The sequence below is a fragment of the Bombina bombina genome, chromosome 2 (assembly GCF_027579735.1).
Source record: "Bombina bombina isolate aBomBom1 chromosome 2, aBomBom1.pri, whole genome shotgun sequence".
Taxonomy (NCBI): Eukaryota; Metazoa; Chordata; class Amphibia; order Anura; family Bombinatoridae; genus Bombina; species Bombina bombina.
The window spans coordinates 1185573365-1185587165 of NC_069500.1; the positions used below are offsets into that span (position 1 = coordinate 1185573365).

General features: G+C 37.6%; 1 protein-coding gene across 1 annotated transcript in view; it reads right to left on the reverse strand.

Annotated features, from left to right (window-relative positions):
• The window catches only part of CFAP97 (cilia and flagella associated protein 97), a 107508-nt gene that overhangs the window by 40894 nt on the left and 52813 nt on the right, over nucleotides 1-13801 (reverse strand). The gene's annotated exons all lie outside the window — the stretch shown is intronic.

Genomic DNA, 13801 nt, shown 5'->3' on the forward strand with positions numbered 1-13801 from the left:
AAATGACGCCTTCAGAAGTCTTTTATAAGTATCAGAGCTCCTCTCACATGCGACTGCATGCCATGCCTCTCAAAAACAAGTGCGCAACACCGGCGCGAAAATGAGACTCTGCCTATGCTTTGGGAAAGCCCCTAAAGAATAAGGTGTCTAAAACAGTGCCTGCCGATATTATTATATCAAAATACCCAGATAAAATGATTCCTCAAGGCTAAATATGTGTTAATAATCAATCGATTTAGCCCAGAAAAAGTCTACAGTTTAAATAAGCCCTTATGAAGCCCTTATTTACAATCGTAATAAACATGGCTTACCGGATCCCATAGGGAAAATGACAGCTTCCAGCATTACATCGTCTTGTTAGAATGTGTCATACCTCAAGCAGCAAGGGACTGCAAACTGTTCCCCCAACTGAAGTTAATTGCTCTCAACAGTCCTGTGTGGAACAGCCATGGATTTTAGTTACGGTTGCTAAAATCATTTTCCTCATACAAACAGAATTCTTCATCTCTTTTCTGTTTCTGAGTAAATAGTACGTACCAGCACTATTTGAAAATAACAAACTCTTGATTGAATAATGAAAAACTACAGTTAAACACTAAAAAACTCTAAGCCATCTCCGTGGAGATGTTGCCTGTACAACGGCAAAGAGAATGACTGGGGTAGGCGGAGCCTAGGAGGGATCATGTGACCAGCTTTGCTGGGCTCTTTGCCATTTCCTGTTGGGGAAGAGAATATCCCACAAGTAAGGATGACGCCGTGGACCGGACACACCTATGTTGGAGAAATTACATGCTCTATCTGAATTATGCAAGTTTAATTTTGACGTTCCTATCCCTTTAATGGGACATTAAAATCAATTATTTTATTTCTATGAGTCAGACAGAGAATGTATTTTTTTTTTAAATTCTGTTTGAGGAATATAAACAAATGACCTTAGTATACAGTTAAAAAGGTACACATCAAGTACATTGTGATCAACTCAATGAAATGCTTTTGATAGACGCAGTAAAATCACACAAAATTATAGTGATATCTACAATTATCAACACGTGTAATGTTTGTTAACATCATAAGGAATAAGAAAACACCTAGAGATGCTATAAGGCTTAATAATAAAATGATTTGGAGTGTACATGACATATGAAAAATGGCTTATATTAATAATATATCCTGAGTTTCAAACTTCAGTTCCTCATTTTTTTCAATTCTAACAAACTAAAAAACATATTAAAACTAAAGAGAAAAGAAAACAAGATTTAGCAAGGTGAGGCATATAAAAGTAAAGTCCAAAAAAGTGATTATCCAGCCTCCAGTAAAATTCAAAAGACCTTTATTATCTCTTTTGCAGGGTCCATCATACAAACAACGTTTCAAACCACAACCTGGTTCTTAATCATGTCTACTGATTGGTGTACAGGTGTGCCTTTTATACCTGACATATATTTGTCAGACTGCACAATTGCACCATCTTGTGGTTAATATTTAAAATTACATGTGATAAAACGTGATAAATTAAATACTCTTATACCAGAAGGTCTAAATAAGGATTTCGATTGGTCATTGTTTTTTTTATTTATTTTTGTAGCATTATCTGAAGTAGTATTTTGATTCTGATTTAATTATGTGTATAGGTATTGTTTTAATGTAAATATAATTTTTGTTTTTAAGAACATGATTAAGAACCAGGTTGTGGTTTGAAACGTTGTTTGTATGATGGACCCTGCAAAAGAGATAATAAAGGTCTTTTAAATTTTACTGGAGGCTGGATAATCACTTTTTTGGACTTTACATTTGGGATTTGGCTAATCTGTTCCTGTGCCCCAGTATATTACTAGAGGTGCTGTCTTTCTTCACAAATATTTAAAGCATATTAAAGTAAGACAGCTCTTGTGGAGATGGCTTGTAAAATTTAAACAGAAGCTTTTCACTCTAAATGGTTATAAATCCGTATCCGTAGGGATGTTTCTCATCAATAGGGTCAATCTCAGCCATATGCAAGTGAACATATAGTGGTGTTCCATTTAGAGCTGTAGGCATACATGTGGCAGGAAGTTTTACCGTTGGCTGCTGGTTCAACTGCTTCACTTCAAGATGGAGAGATTGAAACTTCTGGAGGAGAGAATTTGACAATGGCATCAGAATGCTCAACAGTTTCGATACCATAGAATCAATTTTGGTCTTTAGAGGATGTAAGGTAGAGCTGCTATGCATAGGCAAGGTAGACACGGCTACACTCTGTAAAGTATCAATAGCAGGAAAACTCTGCACGCAATGGGGCTCCCTGTGCTCTAAAATGTAGTTTGGAATAGAAGTGGATCTCTAAGTTTATAAGCCAAAGAGGGTGGCAACACAGAGCCCACAGGAAGTCAGTGAATGTGATTTTAAACAAACTTTCCAATTTACTTCCATTATCAAATTTGCTTTCTATCTATCTATTGGGTTCTTGTAAAGCGCAAGGGTCTCAAGGCGCTGAGGGTTGCAGTTCAGTCGAAGAGCCAGGTCTTGAGGTCCTTTCTGAACTTAGTTAGGGCGGTAGCTTGTCTGAGGTGCAGCGGGAGGGTGTTCCAAGTCTTGGCTGCCAGGTGAGAGAAGGATCTGCCTCCCGCTGTGGTTTTCCTGATGCTGGGGATGACTGCGAGGGCTTGGTCGGCCGATCGAAGTTGACTGGCGGGTGTGTAGAAGGTAACGCGGTGGTTCATGTATTCGGGACCGATGCTGTGGAGGGCCTTGAATGCGTGGGTGAGAAGCTTGAAGGTTATTCTTTTGTTGATGGGGAGCCAGTGCAGGTCCCGCAGGTGTTTGGTGATGTGGCATTGGTGAGGGATGTCGAGGATGAGTCTGGCTGAGGCGTTCTGGATGCGCTGGAGTCTCTTTTGAAACTTGATGGTGGAGCCGGCGTAGAGTGCGTTGCCGAAGTCCAGTCTGCTGCTGATGAGGGCGTGGGTGACAGTCTTCCTGGTCTCAGTTGGGATCCATTTAAAGATCTTTATTCTCTTGGTATCTTATTTTGCTTTTCACAACAGGAGACTGCTAGTTCATGTGGGCCATATAGATAACATTGTGTTCACGCCCAAGGAGTTAAGATTTAGCACAACACAGTCCTAAATGCAAGTCAATAGATAATATATAAAAAGTCATGTGATCAAGGGGCTGTCAGAAGATGCTTAAAAACAAGGTAATCACAGAGGTAAAAAGTATATTAATATAACTGTTGGTTATGCAAAACTGGGGAATGGGTAATAAAGGGATTATCTATCTTTTAAAACAATAATAAATTATATTGTAGACTTTAATTCTTAGCCCCAGAAAATCTGAAAAGGCATTTTTTGCATTAAATTGGGTGTTCCATAGAACCTTTGAATCCTCCACAATATGTTGCTCTATGCACAGCGAATGCATATTCTATGATGGAAAATAGGCATCTGATTGGTTTACAGCACTGGTTTTCAAACCTGTCAGCTGGCCTCTAAAACAGGCCAGGTTTTCAGGATTACCTTGGATGAGAGCAGGTAAAATAACCGTGGTTACTAATCAGCTGATTATTTCACCTGTGCTCCACTTAAAATATCCTCAAAACCTGAACCATTAGGGAAGCCTGAGGACAGGTTTGAAAACCAGTGGTTTATAGGAATGAATGTTGGTACAAATATAAATAAAAAAAATCACTCTGTGTTTAAAACAAAGGAGGTTTATGCATGTGTTAGCATGTGCAAAAGTAATCTCACCTATAACAAAAGCATTTTTAGTAGAACTTTATTTTTACAAAAACTATACATTTTCTTGTTGTTTGTGAAACAGAATTTTCTTCCAGCTCTTCAACAGGTAAACTCCTCAGCAGCCTCACATCTGAAAAAGTGGTGCACTTTGTATAAAAGCATCATCACACCATTTGCAGATATGAACAAAAGTTTTTTTAGTAGTTTCAGTATTCTAATGTTAATGTTTGTAAATTAAAGTAAAAAACAATTTAAAGGGCCAGTAAATCTAGAAAATAGTGTTATATAATTCTGAACATAGTGCAGAATTATATATATTAGTAGTGCTAGCTTTATGTAACATAATATTGCCGCTTGAATTTTTATTTAAAAAAAAAAAGAAAAAAAAAAAAAAGAAGGTTTTTCAGATCCGCCCTCTGTGCTCTACTGAGCGGGTCTGGTTTTCCCTCTGAGCGCATCTGGGCAGCTGTCTAGTCACTGAGAAAGGGTGTATTTTGAGTGCGCCTAAAGTAATTCTTAAAAAGAAATTACTCAGTCTTAATTTGTATAAATTATGCAACTAATCAGATTATATCTAACATGTATATGTAATTTGTTATATTTGAGAAAAACTATTCTGGACGATGTGTGTGTTTGTTGGTGGATCTATTGTTTACTGTATCGTATTTACAACGAGAAAAAGTGAAAAAAAAAATCAAAAAAATCACATACTCCAAGTCAAAATATAAGATAGTTTTACTGATTCATTAAAAACATACATTTTTTAATGATAACATAATAGACATCATTTCAACTCAATTAATTAACTTTTAAAAGGCTTTTAATCAATTTTGAGCTAATAAAATGTTATATAAAGAACAATTACATTAGGGTTAAACGGATCCATTTCAAATGATAGATTGTGTATATATATATATATATATATATATATATATATATATATATATATATATATATATATATATATATATATATACATACACAGTGACACACATACATACATACATACATACACACACAATAAGCAAAATAGAACAATTCTAAATAGTTAAGGCTACGTAAGCATATGATACATAACTAATCTATTATCTTTCTGTTGCTGTCTCAGAGTGTGGATATTCCTAGATCTGAAAAAAGGATACAATCTTGATACAGTTATACTTTGGCTATGTAGCAGATCAGGAAATATCTATCTAGCAACTAAACACCTATAATATTGAATCAGAGTATTTGTTAGTGCAAATAATCTAAAACACACTATGTGAACTGCTTATAGATAAAACATTCTATATAAATTGCTTATAGATAAAACATTCTATATAAACTGCTAATAGATAAAACACTTATAGATAAAACACTTATAGATAAAAAAAAATCTCTTTTTTCAATAGGTTAATTACATAGGAAATTTTTTGCTGTATTTGATGTTGAATTTATAGATTCAAATTAGTCTTTGCTTTAAATTTGTTTCGAAAATATCAAAGTTATTTGCCCGGGTCTTAGTGGTAGTTTGTCTTTTTTAATCCTTTGTTGAAGTATTTATAGCAGAAGATTATACCGGTATATATTTGTGTAGATCTGATCAAAGGTGTAATTGTACTTTACGTTACCTATTCGTGGTTTCTGCAGAAGTTGTGTTTGAAGTTGCGGTTAAATAGACCAAATCCTTGTAATTTCCAGTAAGTTAAAGAGCAATACGAACGCGTTTTGGCTGTCGTCTGCAGCCTTTTTCAAACGTAATCAACACGCGTTCGTATTGCTCTTTAACTTACTGGAAATGACAAGGATTCGATCTATTTAACCGCAACTTCAAACACAACTTCTGCAGAAACCACAAATAGGTTACGTAGCCTGCTGTGATTCCAAACCTCATAAGAAGTCCACACAGACGCTGTGAGGGGAACATCTTATATACCGCAGCAAGAAGAAAAGTCTACTGTGATACCAATACCTTACAAGAAATCCTCATAGATGTTGTGAGGGGAATATCTTATATACCGCAGCAAGAAGAAAATCTAAAGGATAATCAGTTTGGCCTCCCAGGACATACCTAGGTCTGCACATCATTACAGCAAATATCATCTGATTGAAAAGTTCACTGAAACAGTCAAAGGTAAAGTACAATTACACCTTTGATCAGATCTACACGAATATATACCGGTATAATCTTCTGCTATAAATATAACTACTTCAACAAAGGATTAAAAAAGACAAACTACCACTAAGACCCGGGCAAATAACTTTGATATTGCCTAAACAAATTTAAAGCAAAGACTAATTTGAATCTATCAATTCAACATCAAATACAGCAAAAATTTCCTATGTAATTAACCTATTGAAAAAAGGGATTTTTTTTTATCTATAAGTGTTTTATCTACAAGTGTTTTATCTATAAGCAGTTTATATAGAATGTTTTATCTATAAGTGTTTTATGTATAAGCAATTTATATAGAATGTTTAATCTCTAAGCAGTTCACATAGTGTGTTTTAAATTATTTGCACTAACATATACTCTGTTTCAATATTATAGGTGTTTAGTTGCTAGATAGATATTTCCTGATCTGCTACATAGCCAAAGTATAACTGTATCAAGATTGTATCCTTTTTTCAGATCTAGGAATATCCACACTCTCAGACAGCAACAGAAAGATAATAAGATTACAGTTATGTATCATATGCTTAGGTAGCCTTAACTATTTAGAAAGAAAGAATTGTTCTATTTTGCTTATTTTATATATAGCATTTGAAACAGATCCGTTTAACTCTAATTTATTTGTTCTTTACATAACATTTTATTAACTCAAAATTGATTAAAAGCCTTTTAAACGTTAATTAATTGAATTAAAACGATATCTATTATATTATCATTACATTTTTTTATGTTTTTAATGAATCAGTAAAACTATGTTATATTTTGACTTGGAGTATGTGATTTGTTTTCACTTTTTTTCGTTGTAAATACCATACAATAAACAATAGATCCACCAACAAACACACATCATCCAGAATAGTTTTTCTCAAATATAACAAATTACATATACATGTTAGATATAATCTGATTAGTTGCATAATTTATACTAATTAGGATTGACTAATTTCTTTTTAAGAATTACTTTAGGCGCACTCAAAATACACCCTTTCTTAAAATACTAAATCCATAAACAGTGTTGAGGTTTCACTGGGGGTTTTTTGAGTGTTTTTTGTGATAGAGCACCATCTACTGGGGAACTTTAATATATATTCTCTCTCTGAGAAAATATATTGTTTATCTATATCAGCTGTCTAGTCACTGCCTGGCCCGATCGCGCCATTACACTCAATGTAGCTCGCTCCCGCTGTCAGACAGAGCAGGAGTGAGCTACATTGAGTGTAATGGCACGGTCGGGCCAGCAGTGACTAGACAGCTGCCCAGATGCGCTCAGAGGGAAATCCAGACCCGCTCAGTAGAGCACAGATGGCGGGTCTGAAAAACCCTCTTTTTTAATAAAAATTTCACCGGCAATATTATATTACATAAAGCTAGCACTAATAGGTTATATAATTCTGCACTATGTGCAGAATTATATAACATTATTTTCTAGGTTTACTGGACCTTTAATGGGGCAGTGTATTATTGTTTTTTTTTTTAACTGTATTGTTTTTTGGTTTTTTTTTAAATCTACTTTAATGTGCATCCAATGATCAATTTTACCTGCTGAAATGTAGCAGATGGCTCCTTTACCTTGATTTTGTTATTTCAAATAGCTGTTGTATCCACACCTATACTGAAAATCTCAATATGTAAGTACTAATTATAGAAAAGTTATGTAAAGAATAAGGTTTAGGTTAAAAAAAAAAATAAAAAAAAAGTCATGCTCCCACGGAGCGGAGCTGCCCGCAGCTAAGATGGCTGCATAGCCCTAGAGCTCCGCAGCACCAGTTCCAAAAATAAGGCCCAACAATACACATACAAAACATACAAACATAGCAAAGGTGCATAGAGACACTCAAAAGATCTATTTAGAACCAACATACAGCGGCACTCAGCATTGAGGCTTACCAGGCTACCAGTCAACGACGAGAGTGATCTCTTCAGTCTAGCATTTCCATGAGAAGGAACGCAGAAACTCAACTCCAACAGACGCCGCAGCAACTCTCTAGGTGTGCACAGCTTTGTGCTGTCTAGATTTATAAGGGACCATGTCCTTATTACAGGAACTTCCACCTGGAGGCTATTGGAGTGGGAGTTCCTGTAAAAGGTCACTCAGCCTGGCCATGAAGGCAAATAGCCGTATAGTCAGATAGCTCCATAACGACAGCAGGAGCACAACCCTTCTAGGACATCAGTGGCACTCCAAAACCGACCTACCAGTTGTTAGAACATACCTACAGTAAGATGTGACTCAGCTGGTCGCCACTGCATCGCTGACCTCCTCACACTGAGCGGCCGTCTCCTCAGAACAAGGACCTGAAACATCAAATAACTCCTACAGGGTAATTTGTGTGTTCTGAAGGAGGCTAGGTGGGCACCCTTTGGGGCATAAATAAAAAAAAAGGAAAAAAAAAAAGAAAAAAACATTAAAGGGAACAAGCACCATAAAACACAACCTAATCTAACCGGCTCTGTCAGCTCAAGGCAATGCTGCACCCTGCAACCCCAAAGTCACGGAGTCAGAACAGTTGGCACCTCGATCTACACCGCTCTCTATGGATTATATGGCACAACTTAAAGAAGATATCTCTAAACTCCCTACAAAACAGAACTTTGATTCTCTCAAACAGCTAATTACCTTTGAAATATCCACCATGCGCAAAGAAGTCAAGGAATTGGGATATAGAGTAGAAAAAATAGAGGAAACACAAGACACCGTTAACAACATGATGGATTCCATCCCCACGCAGGCCAACATCCAAGATTCAAAATTAGACCTCCTTCAAGAAAAAGTTGAGATGACTTGGAAAATAGAAGCAGGAGAAGTAATCTCCGCTTCCGAGGTATCCCTTAACATATTAAAACCACAGAATTACAACCTTACCTCCAAGGACTATTTCTACACCTCAAAGAAAACCCGCAATCCCCACCGGTAAAAATAGAAAGAGCTTACAGAGACCGCCACCTCCCACCAATGCCCCTCCACGGGACGTAATTATAAAATTTCTAAAGTTCTCCGACAGTGAAGAAGCCTTTTTTGCTTTCTGCCAAACTTCTATCTCATACCTGGACCACTCAATACAAATATATCCAGATCTCTGCCCTAGCACTATCCAAAAAACACTAGATTTATCACTTCCATCCTACAGGATAAGCAGATAAAATACAGATGGGGATTCCCCTTCAACTTGATCATACCACATGAAGGTCCTCAGGACTTAGATAAGATTTCGAAAAGCCAGGGCATCCCGCTGAAGCCCCCAGGCCTACCATCTACAGCAATTGAAAATCCAGAGCATAACAAAAATAGCTCCTCTACAAAGACCACCGTGGCAGAGGGCTCATTCTCAAAGTTAGGAAGGACAAAAACAATGCAAATATATCTCCTACCAAGGACATTACTTGATCCTGAGGCTTTCAACTGTAGATTGATCCCTTTGTATGTATTACTATATTGGCAATACATTATGCCCACAATTAGCTTATATTAACATTAATGTCCACATTTCTCCCAGTCCCTTATATAAAAGTGGGGGATAGAGAGTGATAAAAGAGGAAGAAGAGGAAGAAAAAAATATATACTTTCCTAGCAATATGCTTTCCCAATATATTTAAGGGAGGAGGATTTAAGGGCTTGGTGACCCTAATGTTGAATCAGACATTAAAGGGACACTAAACCCAAATTTTTTCTTTTGTGATTCATACAGAGCATGCAATTTTAAGCAACTTTCTAATTTACTCCTATTATCACATTTTCTTCATTCTCTTGGTATCTTTATTTGAAATGCAAGAATGTAAGTTTATATGCCGGCCCATTTTTGTTGAATAACCTGGGTTATTCTTGCTGATTGGTGGATAAATTCATCTACCAATAAAAAAGTGCTGTCCATAGTTCTGAACTAAAAAAAAAAGCTTAGATGCCTTCTTTTTCAAATAAAGATAGCAAGTGAACGAAGAAAAATTGATTATAAGAGTAAATTAGAAAGTTGCTTAAAATTGCATGCTCTATCTGAATCACAAAAGAAAAATTTGGGTTCAGTGTCCCTTTAAGTAAGATATATATATATATATATATATATATATATATATATATATATATGTTAAAAACACAACACTTTATTTAACATTTATGCTCAAGAGACAAAACAATACATAAAACATAGTGGAGACTATAGATGTGTGGGTATGTCACTTACACTACATATGCTAGTTTTCTTTGGTACATCCACTACAAATTAAAAACAAACAATTTAAAAGGGCTATCAGGCGAATTGTGACTCACAGAATATGTTGTTATTAGTCCATATTCTCAATAGGAGTTTGAAAATTAAATAAAACCTATGCTTCTGGGTGTACCAGATATCTTAATATGTGTTCCCAATATTATATATTAATAATATATATTGAGAACACATATTAAGATATCTGGTACACCCAGAAGCATGGATTAAGATACCCTTGCCATCACACACACATACACACACAGGTGAAACTCGAAAAATTAGAATATCGTGCAAAAGTTAATTTATTTCACTAATGCAACTTAAAAGGTGAAACTAATATATGAGATAGACTCATTACATGCAAAGCAAGATAGTTCAAGCAGTGATTTGTCATAATTGTGATGACAATCTCAGAAAATTAGAATATTACATGCAATCAATAAAAAGGAAATTTATGCTTACATGATAAATTGATTTCTTCTACGATGCGAAGAGTCCACGGATTCATCCTTACTTGTGGGATATTATCCTCCTGCTAACAGGAAGTGGCAAAGAGCACCACAGCAGAGCTGTATATATAGCTCCTCCTTTCTCTCCACCCCCAGTCATTCGACCGAAGGTATAGGAAGAGAAAAGAAAAGCTAAAAGGTGCAGAGGTGACTGAAGTTTTGAAAAAATATAATCTGTCTAAAAAGACAGGCCGTGGACTCGTCGTATCGTAGAAGAAATCAATTTATCAGGTAAGCATAAATTTCCTTTTCTTCTACTAGATACGACGAGTCCAAGGATTCATCCTTACTTGTGGTATACAATACCAAAGCAACAGGACACGGATGAACGGGAGGGACAAGACAGATACCTAAACGGAAGGCACCACTGCTTGAAGAACTTTTCTCCCAAAAACAGCCTCAGAAGAAGCAAAAGTATCAAATTTGGAAAATTTGGAAAAAGTATGAAGGGAGGACGAAGTCGCAGCCTTACAAATCTGTTCAACAGAAGCATCGTTTTTAAAAGCCCATGTGGAAGCCACAGCTCTAGTACAATGAGCCGTAATCCTTTCAGGAGGCTGCTGTCCAGCAGTCTCATATGCCAGACGGATGATGCTTTTCAGCCAAAAAGAAAGAGACGTAGTCGTAGCTTTTTGACCCCTACGCTTTCCAGAATAAACAACGAATAGAGAAGATGTTTGACAGAAATCCTTGGTTGCTTGTAAGGAAAACTTCAAGGCACGAACCACATCCAAGTTGTGTAATAGACGCTCCTTCTTAGAAGGAGGATTAGGACACAAAGGAGGAACAACAAATTTCCTGATTAATATTCTTATTTGAAACAACCTTAGGAAGAAATCCAGGTTTAGTACGCAAAACCACCTTATCAGAATGGAATATAAGATAAGGCGAATCACATTGTAACGCAGAAAGCTCAGAAACTCTTCGAGCAGAAGAGATAGCAACTAAAAACAAAACTTTCCAAGATAAAAGCTTAATATCCATGGAATGCATGGGTTCAAACGGAACCCCTTGAAGAACATTAAGTACTAAATTTAAACTCCATGGCGGAGCAATAGGTTTAAATACAGGCTTGATTCTGATTAAAGCCTGATAAAAGGACTGAACGTCTGGGACATCCGCCAGGCGCTTATGTAGTAGAATTGACAAAGCAGAAATGTGTCCCTTTAAAGAACTAGCTGATAACCCCTTCTCCAATCCTTCTTGGAGAAAAGACAAAATCCTAGGAATCCTAACCCTACTCCATGAGTAGCCCTTGGATTCACACCAATAAAGATATTTACGCCATATCTTATGGTAAATCTTTCTAGTGACAGGCTTGCGAGCCTGAATCAAAGTATCAATGACCGACGCAGAGAATTCCCGCTTAGATAAGATCAAGCATTCAATCTCCAGGCAGTCAGCTGCAGAGAATTTAGATTTGGATGTTGGAACGGACCTTGAATGAGAAGGTCCTGTCTCAACGGAAGTTTCCACGGTGGCAGAGAGGACATGTCCACTAGATCCGCATACCAAGCCCTGCGTGGCCATGCAGGCGCTATTAGGATTACCGAAGCTCCCTTCTGTTTGATTCTTGCAATCACACGAGGCAGGAGAGGAAATGGTGGAAACACATAAGCCAGGTTGAACGACCAAGGTACTGCTAGAGCATCTATCAGTACAGCTTGGGGATCCCTTGACCTGGACCCGTAACAAGGAAGTTTGGCATTCTGACGAGATGCCATCAGATCCAATTCCATTGTGCCCCATTGACGAATCAATGATGCAAACACCTCCGGATGGAGTTCCCACTCCCTCGGATGAAAAGTCTGACGACTTAGAAAATCGGCTTCCCAGTTCTCTACTCCTGGGATATAGATTGCTGATAGATGGCAAGAGTGAGCCTCCGCCCATCAGATTATCTTTGAAACCTCTATCATCGCTAGAGAACTCCTTGTTCCCCCTTGATGATTGATATATGCTACTGTCGTGATATTGTCCGACTGGAATCTTATGAATTTGGCCAAAGCCAACTGAGGCCACGCCTGAAGTGCGTTGAATATTGCTCAGTTCCAGAATATTGATTGGTAGGAGAGACTCCTCCTGAGCCCAAACACCCTGAGCCTTCAGGGAACTCTAGACTGCACCCCAGCCCAAGAGGCTGGCGTCAGTCGTCACTATTACTCATGCTGGCCTGCGGAAGCACATTCCCTGGGACAGATGATCCTGTGACAACCACCAAAGAAGAGTCTCTCTGGTCTCTTGATCCAGATCTATCTGAGGAGATAAATTCGCATAATCCCCATTCCACTGTCTGAGCATGCACAGCTGCAGTGGTCTGAGATGAAAGCATGCAAACGGAACAATGTTCATTGCCGCTACCATTAATCCAATGACTTCCATACACTGAGCCAGTACAATGGCCGAGGAATGGACTGAAGCGCTCAGCAAGAATCTTTGACTTTCTGACCTCCGTCAGAAATATTTTCATCACTACCGAGTCTATCAGAGTTCCCAAGAATGGAACTCTTGTTAGTGGAACTAGTAAACTCTTTTCTATATTCCCTTTCCAACCGTGAGTTCTTAGAAATGCCAACACGATGTCCATGTGAGATTTGGTCAGATGATAAGTTGACGTCTGAATCAAAATATTGTCTAGATAGGGCGCCACTGCTATGCCCTTGAGGCCTGAAAACCGCCAGAAGGGACCCTAGCACCTTTGTGAAGATTCTGGGAGCTTTGGCCAACCCGAAGGGGAGGGCCACAAACTGATAGTGTTCGTCTAGAAAGGCGAACCTTAGAAACTGATGATGATCCTTGTGGATAGTTATGTGAAGATACACATCCTTCAGGTCCACGGTGGTCATATATTGACCCTCCTGGATCATTGGCAAAATTGTTCATATAGTCTCCATCTTGAACGATGGGACTCTGAGAAATTTGTTTAGGCAGTTTAGATCTAAAATTGGTCTGAAAGTCCCCTCTTTTTTGGGAACCACAAACAGATTTGAGTAAAACCCGTGTCCCTGTTCTAGTTTTGGAACTGGACAAATGACACCCATGGTATAGAGGTCTTTTACACAGCGTAAGAACGCCTCTCTTTTTGTCTGGTCTACAGACAAACGTGAAAGAAGAAATCTCCCTCTTGGGAGAAAATCCTTGAATTCCAGCCGATACCCCTGGGTCACAATTTCTAATGCCCAGGGATTCTGAACATCCCTTGCCCAAGCCTGAGCGAAGAGA